Source organism: Equus przewalskii, chromosome 19 (assembly GCF_037783145.1).
Source record: "Equus przewalskii isolate Varuska chromosome 19, EquPr2, whole genome shotgun sequence".
Classification (NCBI taxonomy): domain Eukaryota; kingdom Metazoa; phylum Chordata; class Mammalia; order Perissodactyla; family Equidae; genus Equus; species Equus przewalskii.
This window is the reverse complement of record NC_091849.1, coordinates 23,451,678-23,472,668: the sequence shown is the minus strand read 5'-3', so window position 1 is coordinate 23,472,668 and position 20,991 is coordinate 23,451,678. Positions and strand designations below refer to the sequence as shown.

The 20,991-nt window shown below is 39.2% G+C and overlaps 1 protein-coding gene across 3 annotated transcripts in view; it reads left to right on the top strand.

Annotated features, from left to right (window-relative positions):
* Window positions 1–20,991, top strand: part of LOC103541420 (cytidine monophosphate-N-acetylneuraminic acid hydroxylase) — a 348,688-nt gene that overhangs the window by 133,228 nt on the left and 194,469 nt on the right. The window lies entirely within an intron of this gene.

The window sequence follows — 20,991 nt, the reverse complement described above, 5'->3', positions numbered from 1 at the left end:
TAATTTAAAAACGTTCTTTCTTTCTTTTTCTTTTTTGTTTCGTTTTCTTCCTTTCCCCTCCCTCCCTCTCATCTTTCCTTCCTTCTAATTTTTATTGCAAAAGTTACATGCATTCAATTACACGTTTATTGTGGACAACATAGAAAAGCAAAAATAATATAAAATTTCCCATGATCCACATCACGGGTAGATCCACTGCAGGGGTGTGCATGTGTGTGTGCATGCATGTGTGTACACGCCTTAGTGTGTGTATGCGTCTAAACCAGTAGTGCTCAAGCTCAGCTGTATACTAGAGTCACCTGGGGAGCCTTTGAAGCAGATGCTGGGGATCCCCACCCAGAGAGTCTGACTTACTTGGACTAAGGTGGGGTCTGGTCGTTGGCATTTTAAAAGCTTCCCAGGTGGTCTACTGTGTAACCAGTTCCTGTCCTAGACTTCTTTTCTATGCTTACATCATATATTCCTGAAAAATAAGCTCACAACCTGATATTTCCCCCTTAATATACTTATATACTTAATATAATAATATAATAGAATATAATAGAATAATAGAATATAATATTACCTAAATGTCCTTCCATAAAATTATTTTTTAAAAAGAAGCTAGAAGTACTGAATTTATTCAAATAAAAAAACAAATGTCACAGAACTAAAGATATTAGAAATATACATAGAGTAAAAAAGTGAATATAAATTAGATAATTCCATAAACATTTTAAGTTAAGCTTCTACAAAGTAATATTCATCTCTTTTCTTTCCCATAGATACAACACACACATTCATGACATGTTGATTCTGGCAAAAATCAGAGAAACCAAAAATATTCTTGAGTTTTATAAACGGTGTGAAAATAATTTCAACAGCAACATCCTATATAAATGTAAAACCCTCATGTCAGAGATGTATTTTCTATTAGAAGCATTTTTTTTTAAAGATTTAATTTTTTTCCTTTTTCTCCCCAAAGCCCCCCAGTACATAGTTGTATATTCTTCGTTGTGGGTCCTTCTAGTTGTGGCATGTGGGACGCTGCCTCAACGTGGTTTGATGAGCAGTGCCATGTCCGCGCCCAGGATTCGAACCAACGAAACACTGGGCTGCCTGCAGTGGAGTGTGCAAACTTAACCACTCGGCCACAGGGCCAGCCCCAGAAGCATTTTTTTAACAGTTGTTTTTTTAACAGTTTTTTTTACAGTTATTGATATAACCTATTGACTTATTAATAATTATGATATTTTGCTTACCTAGTGTCTCAGTGTGAACAAAATATTAATATTGATTATTCACTATTAAAAACATTTTAAACACTTCTCAACATAAGAAAATAGCAAGACATTTAAAACACTATCTCAAATAAATTAATGGTGATTGCTGTCGGTCATTTCTGGTAATGTCTTTAATTTCTCTTCATAGAAGTATAAATTATACTCTTGTGCAGTATGAAGGATTGCTTCAGGACAAAGTATTCTTACACAACATTTGAAATTTCAGCAAAGGAAATTTTCCAGTTCACTTTCATCTCCTTGAGGTTGAAATTTTCTTTTAGATATTTTTCACCTTTGCTGTGAAGTAGATTGTAAGGTTTCCTTGGTGGTTTCATTATATGGCTTTAAAAAAAAAGGTTTTCATTCCCTCCACAGTTCACAGTTCTCAGAACAGATGTCTTCCTGGGAATCATATATTTCAAGATATTTTGGATAATCAAACATTCTTTAATAGGCATGGACCATCAATGCAACTGCAATAAATATGCATCTACGTACTTAGCCTTATTGCCAATATGTTCTGGAACCAAAATAAGATGATCTTCCCATTTCTACAGTCCTTTCAGAGCTTGGATTGAATAATCCACAGTCTAAGACAGTCAATGACCTTAAATAGGTATGTAATCCCTGCCTACGAGTAACTGAGTTGACATATCAAAAATCTTCCACGAAAACTTAAAGTATTTTGTCTACTATTTGCTGGATTCGTTTTGTGATCATTTGCCTACTGCCTTATGGTAGCTCTTTATTGTTTACTGATGAATAGTTTATCTCCTGCTTTGTTATTTGACACCAGGACTTTATCTGCTCCATGTCCGCACCTGGGATCCGAACCGGTGAACCCTGGGCTGCCAAAGCAGAATATACGCACTTAACCGCTGTGCCACCTGGCCAGCCCTCAAATTAACCTTTGAGTAAGGACTTTATAAGAGGCAACAATGAACACAGCAGCAAAGTGAGATGTATTATTTTTCTTTCTGTGTAAACAATTGGTGATCACAGGAAGACAATTTAGCACAACTCCAAGAGGGCTAGAAATGAACTTACGCTTCTCTTCCTCTAGAACTTAAAGCCAGATTTAAAGTCAAATTTCTGTTGAACAGAATTTGTGTCATTGTTTCATGGTTCAGAGAAACGTCAGAAAAATACCTACTATATTTTATTATGGGATCTCTGTCTGCGGTGAACCACTGCAGTTAAACAAATATATTCAACTCTCATGGAATAATTTGTCAGGCAGGGGCCCGCACAAGTCACATAATTTTCTTTATTTGCCAGGTCACAGCCACAATTTCTAAAGAATTTCTTTTCACTCTAACAAGCATTTGGAAAAGGATGACAAACTTTCTGTGATTCTTGTGCTAGGTCTGGTCACTTAAAATACCTTTCTAGGGCCAGCAGGTGGTGTAGTGGTTAAGTTCACATGCTCTGCTTTGGCGGATCCCGGAGGCAGACCTGCACACCACTCATCAAGCCACGCTGTGGTGCTGTCCCACAGATAAAATAGAGGAAGATTGGCACAGATGTGAGCTCAGGCCCAGTCTTTCTCACCAAAAAAAATCCTCCACATGTCTATGGACAGGTAATTTTCAACAAGGGAGCCAAGAACATACAGGGGAGAAAGGAAAGTCTCTTCAACAAATGGTGTTGGGAAAACTGGGCAGCCACATGCAGAAGAATGAAAGTAGACCATTATCTTACACCATGCACAAAAATTAACTCAAAGTGGATTAAAGACTTGAATGTACGACCTGAAACCATGAAACTTCTACAAGAAAACATAGGCGGTATGCTCTGTGACATTGATCTTAGCAGCATATTTTCAAGTACATGTCTGACTGGGAAAGGGAAACAACAGAAAAAATTAACAGATGGGACTATATCAAACTAAAAAGATTCTGCACAGCAAAGGAAACCATCAACAAGACGAAAAGACAACCTAACAATTGGGAGAAGATATTTGCAAACCACTTATCTGATAAGGGGTTAATATCCAAAATATATAAAGAACTCATACATCTCAACAACAGAAAAACTAACCACCAAATTTAAAAATGGGAAAAAGATCTGAACAGACGTTTCTCCAAAGAAGATATACAGATGGCCAACAGGCATATGAAAAGATGTTCAACATCATTAACTATCAAGAAAATGCAAATCAAAACTACAATGAGATATCACCTCACGCCTGTCAGAATGGCTATAATTAACAAGACAAGAAATAACAGTGTTGGAGAGGATGTGGAGAGAAGGGAACTCTCATACCCTGCTAGTGGGAATGCAAACTGGTGCAGCCACTATGGAAAACAGTACGGAGATTCCTCAAAAAATTAAGAATAGGGCTGCCATATGATCCAGCTATTCCACTGCTGAGTATTTATCCAACAAACATGAAAACATGAAAGTGTAAAGATACTTGCACCCTTAGGTACATTGCAGCATTGTTCATAATAGCCAAGACTTGGAAGCAACCTAGGTGCCCATCAGGGAATGAATGGATAAAGAAGATCTGGCATATATACACAATGGAATACTACTCAGCCATAAAAAATGATGAAATCTGGCCATTTGTGACAACACGGATGGACCTTGAGGGTATTATGCTTAGTGAAATAAGTCAGAGGGAGAAAGTCAAATACTGTATGATCTCACTGACAAATAGAAGATAAAAACAACAACAATCACATAGAGACAGAGATTGGATTGGTGGTTACCAGAGGGGAAGGAGGGAGGAAGGAGGTCAAAAGGGGTGACTAGGTATGTGTGTGGTGATGGATTATAACTAGCCTTTGAGTGGTGAACATGATGTAGTTTACACAGAAATCTAAATATAATGATGTACACCTCAAATTTATATAAAGTTATAAACCAATGTTACCACAATGAAAATAAAGAAAAGAAAAAAAAATAAAAGAAAATGGAAAAAAAATGTCTTTCTGCACCCAGGATCTGGGTCCACAATACTGTTACTCACACACAACTGCCTAGTCAGCTGGGATAGCTCTCATTTCAAGCAGCAGCTTTTGGGCCTCTACTAAACCCTTTTAAGTGAAGGAATATAATTCCACTATTCTATAATTTATTTAACTCAATAACCTGATTTTGGGTTTATAAATTATCTCCAATTATAGTTTACATAAATTATAATCTAACAACTCCAAATATATTCCCATATTCTGAAAAATAATCCGTTAAAACGAACGCTTAGAAGTAAATTGCTAGGATACGTATACAGTCATGCACCACATAATGTATATTTCAGTCAACAATGGACTGCACATATGATGGTGGTCCCATAAGATTAGTACCATATAGCCTAAGTGTGTAGTAGGCTATACCATCTAGGTTTGTGTAAGGACAGTCTATGATGTTTGCACAACGAGAAAATCACCTAATGATGCAGTTCTCAGAACGTTTTCCGTCTTTAAGCAACACATGCGTGTATGTATCATTATATACATTATATATAATGAAATCAGTTGATAGGCAAGAAGGCATCTTATTATTTCCATTTGCAGTCTTTTAATTACAAGTAAGTTTGAACATTTGTTTCCATATGTTTCTTGACCATCTGTATTTCTTCCTTCATTAAATTGCCTTTTCATGACCTTTGCCTGTTTTCTATTTGGGCTTGTTCATCTTTTTCTCATTGGTTTCTAGAAGTATTTCTTTAAGACAATTGGACATGGTACAACTAAGATAGTGTAACAAAAAGTTTCCAAAATATAATGGCTTATAGGAAACAAGTTATTTTTCTCTCATGTAACAATTTTGAGATGAGCAGTCCAAGTTAGTGGGTTGGCTCTGTTGCACACGAACATTGAAGGACCTGAGTTTCTTCCATCTTGCTGCTCAGCCATCTTCTAGATTGCTGTCCTTGTCTGTGTGGATACGTTGGGTGTAGGAAAGCCTGTGCTCTAGTTCTCAGAGAGAAGGAAGAAGCATGGAGGCTATTATATACAAGGTTTTAAGGCCAAGACCGATACATGGCAAATGTTACTTATTTTCATCTAAGTGAGAATTTAGACATAGCCATAACATACCTAGGTGCAAGGGAGGCTGAGATTGTATTCTCCAGAAGTGTAGCTTTTTGTCCAACTATGACTCTTCTATGAAACAGATGGAGAATGGATTCAGATAGACAACTGGTAGTCTCTACAACAATGGGTTAATTTCCACTTGTAAGTCACTAGGATTCAACGGAAACCTTACTTTCTATGAGAAGTCTTCCATAACTTCCCTGCCCTAACAGTATAATTAATTATTCCTTTCTCTTGCCATTTTACCTTATACTTATGTCTATAATTATATAATATATTTCTCTTATTGAATTATGTTTTCTTCTTCCCCATTAGAATTCTTCTAGAATTCTTCTAGAACTTCTTCCTGCTAGAATTGTGAGCTTCCTGTGAGACTATGTCTCTAAGTCTTATTCGTTCATTTTTTCCATCCAACTCCTAGCAAAGTGTCCGGCATATGTTAAGTATTCAATAAATGTCTTTGAATGAATTAATTAATTAATAAAGACATCCTGCCTTTTATTTAAAGTAGTTTGTACCTTGAAAGTGCTTTATACGAATATTATTTCATTTGATCCATATAAGAACCCAAAGAGGTAGCCATTATTATTCCTAAAAGATGTTAAGTAAGTTTGCCAAAGTCAAATAGCTAGTAGGGTAGAATTTCAAGACCACTTCTTGAGCCACCACACTAAATACTACTTTGATTAAGATGTTACCTACAAGTAGCCTTCCACTTTCGAGTAGAATGAAATAGGTCATAGCAGCACAATGCTCCTGTGCAGGAATCAGAAAAAATGTATAAATTACAAAAGCACATTTTTAGACACCAGAGAGCTGTGAGACCAGGTGAATGGGAGTTTCAGAGAAGGAGGAGCTCTTCTGGAGTAAGCTGATAATCACATGCTGTGTTCTTCCTTAGGGCATTTGCTGATTCTAGGCACTGAGGGAGAATTAGCCTTAGCCTATACAGTGGAACTCTGATGGAGGAAAGAGAAACCAGTGAAGTTTTGTGCAAGGCTGGCATGACCGATTGGAAATTTGAGGAGATGCAAATGTGGCTGGTTTCACCATGAGACATATGTTGAGTGCTGAGGTTGTGTAAAGGAAGCTGAGAGGCTGGGTTTAGAAAAGGAGAACAAAATCCACAATTCTACATCGCTTAGGAGGCAAAGTCTCTCTAGAGGGAGGGAGCCTGTCTCAAATATATAGCTGGTCTCTCCTCAAGACATCTGCCATACTTGAAGTGGTAGAGAGAAGAAGTCTAAATAGATAAGGTCAGAATCTCCAAAGGGCAGAGCAGAATGTACTGTTCTCTTTCAGGACAAAGGAGGCAAACACTGCCAGGTTCTCAATCAAAAGCCTTGGAGGAACATGTCCAAGGAAAGGGATGAACTAGAGCAGACCTAGTTTACCGAAATTACAATAAGGCCCTAACCCAGCTGAATCCCTGGTTAGACTGAGGCAATCAACCTCTCACCCTCCCCACTGAAGCAAAGGGAAACTCTCTCTGGAGGAAAATGTCCTCTGGCACATGATTCTTCTATACACATCATATAGAACACAATAAAAATTCCTAGATATATGAAAAAGCAGGAAAACGTGACTCAAAGTCAGGAGAAAAATAAACAATAGAAGTAGATCCATGAATAAATCTCATATTGGAGTCAGCTGGCCTTGATTTTTTGAACAACCATAATGGATGAAAATGGATAAAAAGAATAAAGAGATGGAGAATGTTAGAGGAGAATTGAAATTGCTAATAAAAGAATCAAGTGGACATTCTAGAACAGAAAAATACAATATGTGAAATTAAGAACTCCTTGGATGAGTTTACCAGCTATATTATGCATGCCTGGAGGAGACACAGGGAACGTAGTGGAAAAGTAGGCAGAGATCAGAGAGAAATTTCTTGAAAGATAGAGTTACACAGAGTGAGATCTGTGAGTTTGCTGCTGAGTATATTCCTCAACAACATGAAGCTCAGGTAGCAGAAAGCTAAAGCCTTACAGGCTTGAAGTGTAAGAGGAAGGAGATTAAAGCTAGCAGAGAAGTTGGAAATTCGGGAAAAATCCTTAGAAGCTAGGAAATCACAGAGAAGGTGAGCCACAAAATCTGAGAATATTCTTTATCCGAATATTTGGTTGACTAATAAACTATGTAGGAAAGAGACCTCCCAAGGGGCCAGGATTGAAAAAAAAAAAACAGCAACTGAAGGCTATGAAAATAGAGAAGAGATATTAGTAGCCAAATAAAAGTAGGGAAGACAAAATTTACTGTTTGATCCCAGGCAAGTTAACTACCAACTGCCTAATAGAACAAAAGATCAATAATACTTGGAAGAACACAACAGACTCTAAAGTCACTTAAACGTTATCTACAGTTTACAATTTTCAATGAAAATTTACTAGAAATCCTAAAGAAACAGCAAAGTATGTCCCACACTTAGGTGAAAAGGCAATCAATAGAGAATGACTCCAAGTGCGCCCAAATGTTGGATTTACCCTAAAAAGACTTCAAAGCAGCTATTATAAAAATGTTCAAAGGATTAAAGGAAAATATATTCTAAGAATTATAGGACAATATAAGGGGTAGTGAACAGATAGGAAATCTCAAAAGAAGAATGGAAGCTATTAAAAAAGAACAAACTATGTACTAAAATAAAATAACAAATGATTAACACAAACTAAGGCATGAAAAGAGGAAGAGGAACAAAAAATAGCTGAGACAAGTAATAAATAAACAGCCAAATGTCAGACCTAAATATAACCATATTAATAATTACATTCTTCTCAGAGGTCCCATAACACCTGCCAGTTGGGTGATTCGCTCAAGGACTCACACAACTCAGCATAAAATCAAACTGATGGCTAAGGCTCATCACAGCAAAAGATGCAGAGTAGGAAGAGAAAGTGAAAGACATACATAGGCAAAGGCTAGAGACGTCACATGTGGGCTTCTGAGTGCTCCCTTTTTCTATGAGCATCACACAGGTGTGGTCTTCTCTCCAGCTGCAAACTGCATGTGCAAGATGTCTCTATCCAGGGAAGCCCACTTTAGTCTTGAAGTCTAAAATTCTGAAGGAGAATTGGTCACATACATAGGCACATAACTGCCACATCAGCAGCCATGGTGCAGATCCCAAACCAGATATGAGGCACACGTCATGAATTTTCATGTTTAATTTAATGCTGCTGACCACCTAGTTCATCTTGATCCATTACTTTAAGCATATAGAATAATATCTTTACCCAGTGACTATGTAAATGTTGCAGTAAATGTAGTTATTAGAATTTGCCAAGAGTCACTGTAATGGCTACAGAGATAAGCAAGGACTTAATAAAACATAGCTGCTATGTTAACTCTTTCCTTGCAACACTAAGTGTAAATGGACTAAACACTCTGATCAAAAGGCAGAGATTATTAGACTGGATAAAATCAAGAACCAATTATAAGCTGTCTACAAAAGATGCACTTTAAATGCAAAAACACAAACAGATTAACAGTAAAAGGATGCAAAAATATGTACCAAAGAAGTTGGAGAAAGCTGGAGTGCTTTTACTAATATTAAACAAAATAGACTTCGAAACAAGGAGTATTACTAGAGACAAAGAGGGATACTTCATAATAATGAAAAAGTCAATGCATCAGTGTCATAATAATGAAAAAGTCAATGCATCTGTGAAATATAGCAATTATACATGTGTATGTGCCTAATTGAGCTTCAAAATACATGAAGCAAAAATCTGACAGAACTAAGGGCAGAAATAGCCAAATGCACAATCATTGTTGGAGATTTAAACATATCTCTCTCAATAATTGATAGAACAACTAAGCAAAACAACAGTAATGATGAATGAAACTAAAATATGTGGGTGTATTGGTCAGGGTTCTCCAGAGAAACAGAACCAATAGAACATATATACATAAAAGAGGAGATTTATTATCAGAATTGGCTCCTGCAATTATGGAAGCCAAGAAGACCCATGGTCTGCCATCTGCAAGTTAGAGAACCAAGAAAGATGGTGGTGTAATTCAGTCTGAGTCCAAAGAACTGAGAACTAGGGAGCCAATGGTATAAGTCTCAGTCTGAATCCAAAAGGCCCAAGGATCGGAAGGCTCAATGGTATAAATCCGTGTCTGAGTCTGAAGGTCTGAGAATCAGGAGTGCCAAGTCTGAGGGCAGGACAAGATGGATATCCCAGCTCAAGCAAAGGCAGCAAATTTGCCCTTTCTCTACATTTTTGTTCTATTTAGGCCCTCAACAAATTGAGTAATATCCACCTGTATTGGAAAGACAATCTTCTTTACTCACATTCAAATGCTAATCTCTTCCAGAAACACCCTCACAGACACACCTAGAAATAATGCTTTACCAGCCATTCAGGCATCCCTCAGCTCAGTCAAGTTGCCACTTAATTTTACATGCCACTTAATTTTTATTAAATTTGAAATTAACCATCACAGTGGAGTTGACTTCTCCTCTCTCCATACTTCCCCTTAATCTCTTCCTTAACTAATAGGTTCTAGAAGGCGTTGTTCCTGAAGAAGGCCAGAACTGTTTGGCTTCCTCTATGCTTCCCAAGGCCATAACCACTTCTGAGATTCTACATCAGTTAGGATATTTTCAGTCACAAGTGACAGAAAGCTTAATTCAAACTATATTACAAAGCAAAGGGAACTTATTCCTTCAGGTGTGGATCAATCAAGGTTAAACTTCTCTTTAATTTTCTTAGTTTTCTCTTTGTGTGTTGGAATCATTCTGAGGTGAGCATCCTATGTAATGGCAAAGCAATGATGACAGTTCTAGCTTTACATCCACACTCCACAGAAAGAAGGAAATGTGTTCCAGAAGAGTCAGCAAAAGTCCTGGAATTCACTATTGGTTTAGACCATAGGCCCATCTCTGAGCTAATCACTGCAGTCAGTGCAATAGAATGTCCTCTTTTGGCCCAATACATGTCTTTTGTTCCATCCTCAAGTTGGATAGTTGAGGGTAGGGTAGCAATGGATCTCCAGTCGAAGTGGGGACTATCGGAAAAGGTCAAGTGAGGAATGAATATTGGGGGTCAACCAACAGGTGACCATTACAGTGCTTGACATAGATTCACACACACACACACACGTATGTGCACAGACTCACCAACCAGCAGCAATTAAAAGCTTAACCAGGGGCTGTCCCCATGACCACATGGTTAAGTTCACATGCTCCTCTCCAGTGGCCCAGGGTTTTGCTGGTTCGGATCCTGGGCGTGGATGTGGCACCACTCATCAGGCCATGCTGAGGTGGCGTCCCACATGCCACAACTAGAAGGACCCACAACTAAAAAATACACAACTATGTGCTGGGGGGCTTTGGGGAGAAAAAGGAAAAATAAGAAAGTCTTTAAAAGCTTAACCAAACAAATGAGCATAAATCATTCACAGAGTATGTTAGAGAAATAGACTCATATAGAAGAAGGGTTTTGTTAAATTACAAAACTACAGTTTAGTGAGCCAGAGAGGATAAATTATATATCACATTGTGATGGTTTTCTTTCATCTTTCCTGCAGCAGGTTTTGTGTGAAAAAGAGCACTGACTTTCCTTTGCACCTTAAGGCTTAGCGCTTGAGAATTTTTCTTGTACTCTCAAGTATAGTCACATTACATCAGATTTTAAACCAAGACTTTAAACATTTTTTTTAAAGTTCTAAGAATGTTCCACGCTTATGACTATATAAGCACTACTGAACTTGGCATTCCGCTTCGTCTCCTTCATTGTTAGATTAATGTTCATGTAAAAGCATTGCTGTAATTACAACAATGGAGGGTTGGCAGACACCCTCTGTGAGTATCAAAGGAAAACTAAAGCCTGAAGAGAATATCTAGTTAAGAGGAAAGGGCTTGGTTGAGCAGTGGGTGATAAGTTCTCCAAGTTAAAGCTCATTTAGTATAAAAGTTGGAATTACTGAGCTGGAAAGGATCTCAAGAGGTCATTTGGTCCAGTCTCTGGCTTCTAGGCAACAGTACACATTAAGATTATTCAAGACTAAGAGTTAATTGTATTCTGCGTAGCACTTTTTATTTTTCCTCTTAAAAAATTGATCAAACAGTAGGGAAAAGCCCAATTAATTCTTAATTCAAAGCTTACTGTATTTTGTGGTTCTGAAATATTTTTCAAAAGGTTTCTAAATTCCAAATCCCTGCCAGATAGAAAGCAGACATTCCAAAATAAATATTTCACTGTTTGCTCTGCTGGTGTGATATGCGGCAATAATTTTCTTACTACCACAAAAGCCAAGGAAAGCCCTTGGAAGTAGGATCAAACTAACAATTCTGCATTTCTGAGACTGTTGCGGGATAGTTTGTTCTTTAATTTATTCAGGGATTATTAAGCACACAAAACAACTAAAATGCTCAAACATATTAATTATATATGTAAACAGCTTATATTTGTCACATACTTCATGAAAGCATACTACTCTTTTCTGCATATCCTACTGATTTATATATAATCAAAATTATGATAGTAACATAATTTTGTACAACACTATTTGCTCCAGCAACTCAATTTACACTTCTAAAAGTTTATCCTGAAGAAATAATCAGAGACGTGAGCAAAGACATATGCAAATGTTTATTACAACATCATTTCTAATAGCCAAAATTGGAAATCAGTAAAATACCCAACAATAGAAAAATAGTTAAGTAAATACAACAAAATATTATATAACCATTAAAATTATAATGTCACTGAGTATCCAATGTCATGGGAAAATGTTTGTGACATGTATCATTGTGAAAAAATATATAAACACTATGTATAGTATGATCTTGTTTTTTTAAAGCAAACAATATGATCTAAAGGAAATATACCAAAATTATTAATGAGTTAAATCTGAGTGGTAGGTATATATGTGATTACTACTTTTTTCTTTGTGCTCTATTGTATTTTTCTATAGTGAATATATGTCACTTTGATAGCCAGAAAAAAAACTCGTAACTATTATTTTTAATTCTTGTCTTTTAATTTAAGCAAATAAATGTTCAAAATATTCACAGCTTCTCTTCGTTTTGGAGGATATACATAGGCACATATTATCGACATTTCTTGTTCAGTCTACATATATGCTGGACAGTCATTACCATAAATTATTACATTTGTCATCTTGAAATAGTTCCACGTGATGCCGATCATATTTATAATTCTTCTTTCTAATGTCTTTCCACTGGACTAGTGCTGCCATATTTCAGTAGTACTTTGAGAGTCTTTCCCAATGTTTTTCTATTAGATGTGGTGTTGCCTCATGTTGCAATTCATTCTGGAGAAAGGATGCCTTCTCCGCAACTTTTCCTCCACAATATTATAGGCCTTCTTGGCAAATTCATCAATCCTCACTCTAATTTGAACTCATAAGTAATTTTGGGGAGATTTCACTAAAAAAGCCCCTTTACCTCAGATGCTAAATATCATGTTGACCTCAATAAACAGAGAAGATTTCTTTTTACAAGGCCATATATTAATGAAAATGAATATATTCTACTTGATAGTGGCACACTCAATGAAGGCTTCTTCCTGTTAATTGCAAGTATATGCTTGTACATCAACTGCACACTCTTACACACTCTTACAAGGTACTCACCTGACTCTGCTATAGGTAGACCACATGAGATTGTGAAGAACATTTTAGGTTGCCCTAAAGAACGATACAACAGGTTTGCTTGTGTTCCAAATTGTCTCACAGATATTTTAATTGATTCATGCCTGTCTGCTTGGCTGCCCTCCTGAATAATTCAGTCCAAAGTGATTACGAAGGGCAGAGTGAGGTAGGTCTTTGTGTAGTGGTGGGCAGCAGACCAGTATGAGGTATTGTAGCCTAAGTAGAATGAGGAAGGCACCCATGTCTGGGTATGGTGGTGTCAGCAGCAACCCAGTGTGGGGAATCAGAGCCAATGAAGGGTAAGGAGAACAACGCCCCTTGGATGGGAGTTCTCGCACAGGGTGTTGGCGTCCAAGTGGGTTTAGGAAGTCATCTGCATGAGGCTGGGGGATTGTAGTGGTAGCACCAACAAGAGATTAGCAGTGTATGAGGGGTGGTAGTGATGAGGAGTCAATAAATAAATATATTGAGGATAATGGGAACCAAATTTCTCACTGTGGAAGAAGGGAGTTATAAATATGAAAACGGAGAAAACTAGAATGAACCTGTGCTATTGGATTGGAATTGGAGTTAGTGTGAATAAATGGTTTTCAAAATATATTTGGATATACAGATATAGAAATAAATAGGGGCCAGCCTGGTGGCACAGTGGTTAAGTGCGCACATTCCCCTACAGGGGCCTGGGGTTTGCCGGTTCGGATCCTGGGTGCGGACATGGCACCGCTTGGCAAGCCATGCTGTGGTAGGTGTCCCACATACAAAGTAGAGGAAGATGGGCACAGATGTTAGCTCAGGGCCAGTCTTCCTCAGAAAAGAGAGGAAGATTGGCAGCAGATGTTAGCTCAGGGCTAATCTTCCTCAAAAACAACAACAACAACAATGAAAAAAACAACCAAAGAAAGAAACAAAGAAAGAAAGTTTTCAATATGTATTCATGTATTATATAGACACATACACATATTCCTTAGCTCTGTTCACTTGGAGGGCCTAGGAGAAGCAGCAACACCCCAATAAACGTGAGCACACCTAGTGCCCAGATCTTGGTGTTTAAATACCATTTTTCACTAAAATGAACCAAGGCTTCCTAGAGAAATGGCTGACTCCACAGCTGGGGCAGGGAAAGTACAAGATGATCCTGGGATGCTCGAAGAATGATGAGGACATTCAAAAAGGACACTAGAGTTAGCTTAACTGGTGCTTTTACTGCTGGAATCTGGAATAATTTGAACTTCAAAATAAATGATAGTGACAAATTATAACCCACTGAAAAAACTAGTAATTCATGAGTTCACACTGCTATAAGTAAATAAATAAGGAGAAGAAAAAGTTTTCCTTACAGTAGAATTCCAACCAATAATTAGAAGGAATGTTGGAATTAGAAAATCACAACCTGGCAACCATGGAAGTAATGATGAATTGAGCTAAGAAACATCAATGAATGCTAAAACTAACAGGTGAAAAATTTGATATTTACATAGTCTCAAAGAATCTCCCTACAAAATATTTGGACTTCTGCCCATTACATGTCAAGGTATTCCTTGTATGCAAGTCAATAGGGAAAATCAGACATCCCCAAGGAGAACAGTCTCGTCCTTTTCTGAGAATCCCAGAGTCTCGGCCTGCATATTCTGCCATTGAGAGTGATTTGCTGGGGCCCACCATGGCTAGTATTGAAGGTGTACTTGAATGATTCTCTGCAATGATTGCTACCTTGTCCCCAAGTTATGATCATAGCTGGAACACTTGTAATTCCCACTGTGTTAGTCCGTTTGGGCTGCTATAACAAAAATACCATAATCTGGGTGGCTTATACACAAATTTATTTCTCATAGTTCTGGAGGTTAGGAAGTCCAGGATCAAGGCGCTGGTAGATTTGGCGTCTGGTGAGAGCCTACTTTCTCATAGATGGCTGTCTTTTTGCTGAGTGTTCACATAGTGGAAGGGGCCAGGGAGCTCTGTGGGGTCTCTCTTTTTTTTTCTGCTTTTTCTCCCCAAATCCCCCCAGTACATAATTGTATATTTTAATTGTGGGTCCTTCTAGTTGTGGCATATGGGACGCTGCCTCAACATGGCCTAATGAACGGTGCCATGTCCACACCCAGGATCTGAACACGTGAAACCCTGGGCCGCCGAAGCGGAGCAAGCGAACTTAACCACTTGGCCCCAGGGCTGGCCCCTGTGGGGTCTCTTTTATAAAAGTACTAATCCCACTCCTGAGGGCTCCACCCTCATGACCTAAGCAACTTCTAAAGGCCTCACTTCCTAATACCACCACATTGGGTATTAGGTTTCAACATGGGAATTTGTGGGGGGGGGGGGACACAAATATTCAATCTATAGCACCCATTAAAAGATCATGTATTAAGCAATTAACAGTATATTCCAGATCTTAGAGCTTTGCCTAATCTAAGGTGTTCCAGGCATCTGGGCTGGTTCCTCAGGAGGACGTACCAGTCCTTCAGCACATCACACAGATTTGATAGAAAAGGAATGTCCACGGAGGTGAAACTAGCCCTGAGGGGACAATCTGTGGGATCCCAAAGCAGCAAAGTCCAACAGAAATATGACGCAGGCCTACAGCCAGGGCACACGTATAACACAAAATTTCCTAATAACCACACCAAAAAAGTAAAAAGAAATAGGTGAAATGAGCTTTAATAATATATTTTATTTAACCCAATATATTCCAAACATCATCATTTCAACAAGTAACCAGTAGAAAAATTATTAATGAAATATCTATATTCCTTGTTTATACTGGTGTTCAAAGTATTCATGTGGACTAGCCACATTTCAAGTGCTCAATGGCCACATTCGGCCACCTTATTGAACTGCACAGTTCTAGGGTCTTCCAGCCCTATGAACACTGGCAAAGCAGTTGTTGGCACCTCTCTTCTAGGTAGAATCAGGCCAGTTTTTTGTGCACCCCCATGGGATTTTTGTGCCCCCTTCTGGCTGACAGTGGACTTTCCTAGTCATCTTTCTTAAGCTCCTTCAAGCAGAGATCCTCTCCCCTAGGGCTTCAGGGACACATTCATTGCAAGTTCCCTTTGCTTAAGGGAACCCACCAGACACAATCTCTAGAGCATTCTGAGACAAGTGGTAATAGCCCATCCTGGTGGGTTAGAGCATGTGTTATGTGAGTTGGATTTTGGCAAGGTCGTGAGATTAGTTAAAATAATTTTGGTGAAGCAGCAGTAGCAAAATACAGAATAATTCCATGACAGAAAAACAAGAGACAGATGAGTGTGGCACGCAAGAGAGAAAAAGAGCTTGGTAGTTTTGGAAACACACTTGGGTCAGGTTCCAAGGGATCAGATAGACCCAGCACAAGATTTTGTTGCTCAGGAAACTTGAGAGCAGAAATTTTTAATCAGGGGCCCATGCATCCTTAGAGGGGTCCAGAGATGGGCTTCAGGGGGCCTCTGGATCCCCTGAAATTATAAGCAAATGTTGTGTTTACATGCATGTTGCACGGAGACAGACAGAAGCGCATTCACCATGGAAGACTTGAGAGTCATATTTTATGGGCTATAGGGTTACCAGGTAGAGAGTTAGAGTGAAAATTGTCACTTGTTCAAAGCCAGGAGGGAACCTGCAGTTTCTGAATCAAACCTGTCACTTTCCAGCAGAGAAAACTGAGACACAGATATGTCAAGCTACTTGGCCAAGCAAGGGTTTTCACCAGCTACTTATTGACTGAAATATAAAAATACAATATTAGGAACTCTAGATGACCTCTAAGACTCAAGAAAAAATGAGGTACCCTGGACCACAGAAACACCCACTTGAATGGTTCTCAAAACTTTCTCTGATGATCTCAGCTGGACGTGACCTTTGCTTCTTTGCTCTTCTGGAGCCCCTGACTTGTATCACACACGGAGTACTACGCAATGGCATTATAATGTAATTATCACGTTTTCTCAACCTTGTAGAAACTTTAAAGTGTTTCTCAACCTTGGCACTACTGACATTTTGGGTTGGATACTTCTTGGTGGTTGGGCCGTCCTGTGCATTGTAGGATGTTTCATAGCATTGCTGGCTTCTACCCACCACATGCCAGTAGCGTCATTCCCCATCCCTACCCCCACCTGCAGTTGTGATAAACAAAATTGCCTCCAGATGCTGCCAAGTGTCTGGGAGGAGGGGTGCAAAATTACCTCCAATTGAGAATAACTGCCTCGCACTGAAGGCATTTTAACCTATGTCATACTTGTAGATTGAAGGTTGCTTAGACAGGGGCCATGCCTTGCACAGCTTGAGGCAAGCACGGTACATGGCATGATGTGCTTAATATCTTGGATAAATAAATGGTCAGTTCTTGTGTCCCTGAATTCTGCCTGCCATATTGACAGTTTCCAAATAAACAACGGGTTAATGGTTTCAAAAGAGAAAAAAATAGAAAGGAAACATTATATTCCACTTGTTCTTTTAGGTTCTCCTGAGTTCTGCGTCGGGAACTAGTTGAGGCTTTTATTTTCTTTTTTGAGCAGTAAAACATAGGTTGTCAGCTTCTCTGGCATGATAAGGAAGAATACAATTAGAATCTTACCCAGATGAAGTTTTTCTTTGGCCTCGCACAATGCGCTCCATTCAGAGTTCCTCACAAAGAGAGTGTTTCCCCTACTTCCTTCATATTCTTTTAACTGGGAATTTTAAAACGGACCAACACTGTAAAATAAAACAATTGTTCCTCTTAATAGTTACCTCTTACAATAAGTAGGGTGGAGCACAATTTTAAAAATCCACTCCCCGCCTCCCCCAAAATGAAACTGTGCTCTATGAAGTAAAAGTGGTGAGCCCTGCCATTTTTCTTTCTTTTCAACCCCCAACCACAGAACTTGGTGTGATTCTCATAGTAGGTACCTATGCAAAGAATACAACTAGAGAGGAAATATATTTCAAGCCAAGTCTTAGATGTAGGCAAATTAATTCCACACCATTACACTCTTATGGCTTAACTAGATGGAAATAGTTTCCCTGGGGATGGAGCTGGGGTCGGGGGAGCGGAAGCAGCGGCCGCGGCTTGCTTGGATGGGCTGGCGCAAAGGAGTAAGTAGAGGCTACATGTAAAAGGTCGCACCAAGCTAGGAAAGGAAAGCCAATGCTAAACACCATCTAAGGGATGATGATGTGAGAGAATCTCCAAGTCATGGAGGCTGAGCCTCTGCCTGAGACGCCGGAGCTTGAAGAAGGGCTGGGATCTGAGATATACTCACTTGGCGGCCCTGTGGGCTCCAGCAGCAGGTTTTTAGTTTGTTAGTTAGTTTATTTATTTATTTATTGAGGAAGATTAGCCCTGAGCTAACTACTGCCAATCCTCCTCTTTTTGCTGAAGAAGACTGGCCCTGAGCCTACATCCATGCCCATCTTCCTCTACTTTATATGTGGGATGCCTGCTACAGCGTGGCTTTTGCCAAGCAATGCCATGTCCACACCCGGCATCCAAACTGGCGAATCCCGGGCCGCTGAGAAGTGGAACGTGTGAACTTAACCGCTGCGCCACTGGGCCAGCCCCTGTTTATCTATTTTTAATAAACTTTTTATTTTAGAATAATTTCAAATTTAAAATTGCAAAGAGAGTAGAGAGAGTTCCCAAATAACCTTTTGCCAATTTCCCCTCCTTGTTAATATACTTGTCAAAACTAAGAAACTAACATTGATATATTACTATTTGTTTATTTTTAACTAAAAGGTTTAACTATTTCCTTTAACATAAAAAAACACTCAACACATTTATTTGAGGTTTCAGATGTTTGGGGGTGCAGACCAGTGACTCCCTCAAGGACACAGAAAAGGTGGTTAATTAGATGCTTCTGTTACATCCATGCTAAACAACAAACCCCACGCAAGTTCTGTTCCCCAGCATTTGAATTGGTTCCTTCTGTCCCTGAACGTTTTCAGTGATAAATCTCTAGGGGTGTTTGGGGTCTCAGAGGGAGTTTCCATCCTGCAGGTTGGGGGTAGGTGGATGGTGGAGTGGGCAGGGCAATTTCCCCAGCACCGTGCCCATGGAGTTCCCCGGGGGCGAGGTTACAATCTGAAGAATGGAGCTCTTGGGGCCTCCATTGGGCCATCCCGCAGGCTCTTGTGGAAGCCCACTTTCTTCCTTCTATTTTGGGAAACTCTGGGTCTGGCTCCAGAGGGTAGGCATCATTGGGTCCTCAAAAAAGAAAAAAAAAAGAGTGGAGGCTCCTGCCCCACTCCTTTGAGAAAGGTCAGAAATCTCGGATGTTTCTTAGTGTTTACGTGTTATGAAAATATAAGCTCCGCCCAAGGTTGTTTGACCATCTCACAGCCACCTGGGGAAGCTGCTGACAGGTAGATCCTTAAACGCAGAGTCAGCAGATCCGGGATGGGTCCTAACAAGCACCTTAGATGATTCTGATTCAAGTAGCTGGTCCTTAAGTCAGTTTATGCTGTTCAACCAGCCTGCCCTTTCTGGGCACTAGAATTTGGATTGCTGTCAGCTGAGGGCATCATTTTTGGCATTCCCCAGAGGGGCTCTTTTATTCAGAATTTCATGAATTTTATTTTACTGTCATTCTTTGATAGTCACTGAACATACATTATGGAAGGAGAACCAGGTACAATTTGCTAAACACCTAACTCAGGCATAAATGTATATATCAGTGATAAATATCCATTCTCTGCCAGATGTGGTCAAGGGAATTGCTCTTTTCTGGGTCCTAGCTCTTGGATTTCTGTTGGTTGTCCAGCATCTGTCTGTTCATTCTCTCACATACTGCAGTGGGTCTGTCTTGGAATGATTATTCTGTCACTGGGATTTCTAACAACAATCGTGTATGTAATCTAAGTCCTTGTTTTCACACTCTCCAAAGGCGCTCTTCACATTACTACTCAGAGAGCCATGATCTAGGCCCCCATTCTGCCTGACAGGTACTTGGGTTCTCAGGGAATGCACCTACATTCTTGGAGGTGTTAGTCTTCTTTCTCACTTCACATTGCTGAGCCCAACTTCTCTCCTGCCCCTACCTTCTCCACTGTTCTTCTTCTGGACATACAGAAATGACGGACTGTTTGTATTCTAAGGGGCCTAAGCAATACTTACAGCAATCTTTAATTTCCGCTTAATAAGTATCATTCAACTTATGAAAGTCTCTATAAGTGAATTTTAGGTCATGCCACGTGTGCTTCACCTTCTAAAGTCTGCCCATGATGACCTTCATCCAGATGCTTCCAGATCCATTTTGTCTAATATAGATTGTTTCCTCTGATATTGATTTCATTAAGTTCAGAAATACAATTCAAATGTCATAAAAAACTGGCTCAATATTTGACCTTCTTGTGTAACATAAAGACTCAACTGGATGAATGGCATCCAGTCTTTTGTTACTCTTAACAGGCTGACCTGTGGAAACTGAAGAACTGTAAACATTACAATTAACATTAATCTGACGTGTTTCTGATGTTGCCTTCTTCTGACTTTTCAAACCCCACGTGGTTTTTCATTTAGAATATGATTCTAGATACCAGCTATTTTATCTGATTTCATAAATCCCAGTGATTCTTGTTTCTATCTGGCCTACCTCTTCCTTCATTCCAGAGCTGGGTTGACTTCATTCTCTGATGACCACAGGTGTGTGGTTTTACCACCAGGTCTAGCTCCTGGGTCTCTGTGTGAATTTGGGGGCCTGTGAGTCTTGAAATTTTTTTTTAACTTTATTTTTTTTTGAAGATTAGCCCTGAGCTAACTACTGCCAATCCTCCTCTTTTTGCTGAGGAAGACTGGCCCTGAGCTAACATCCACGCCCATCTTCCTCTATTTTATACCTGGGGTGCCTACTACAGCATGGCTTTTGCCAAGCGGTGCCATGTCCGCACCTGGGATCTGAAGCGACAAACCCCAGGCCGTCAAGAAGCAGAACATGTGAACTTAACCACTGTGCCACTGGGCCGGCCCCAATGAGTCTTGAAATTTTAATCAGCAGCGAGGGAGTATAGAGCTCATGCATGTGACAAATAATATGAAGATATTTTGCTCCCTTTATTTTCATATATGTCTGTTGTTGAATAACTGCTTTCCTTGCTTTTGTAGCTTTCTTCAG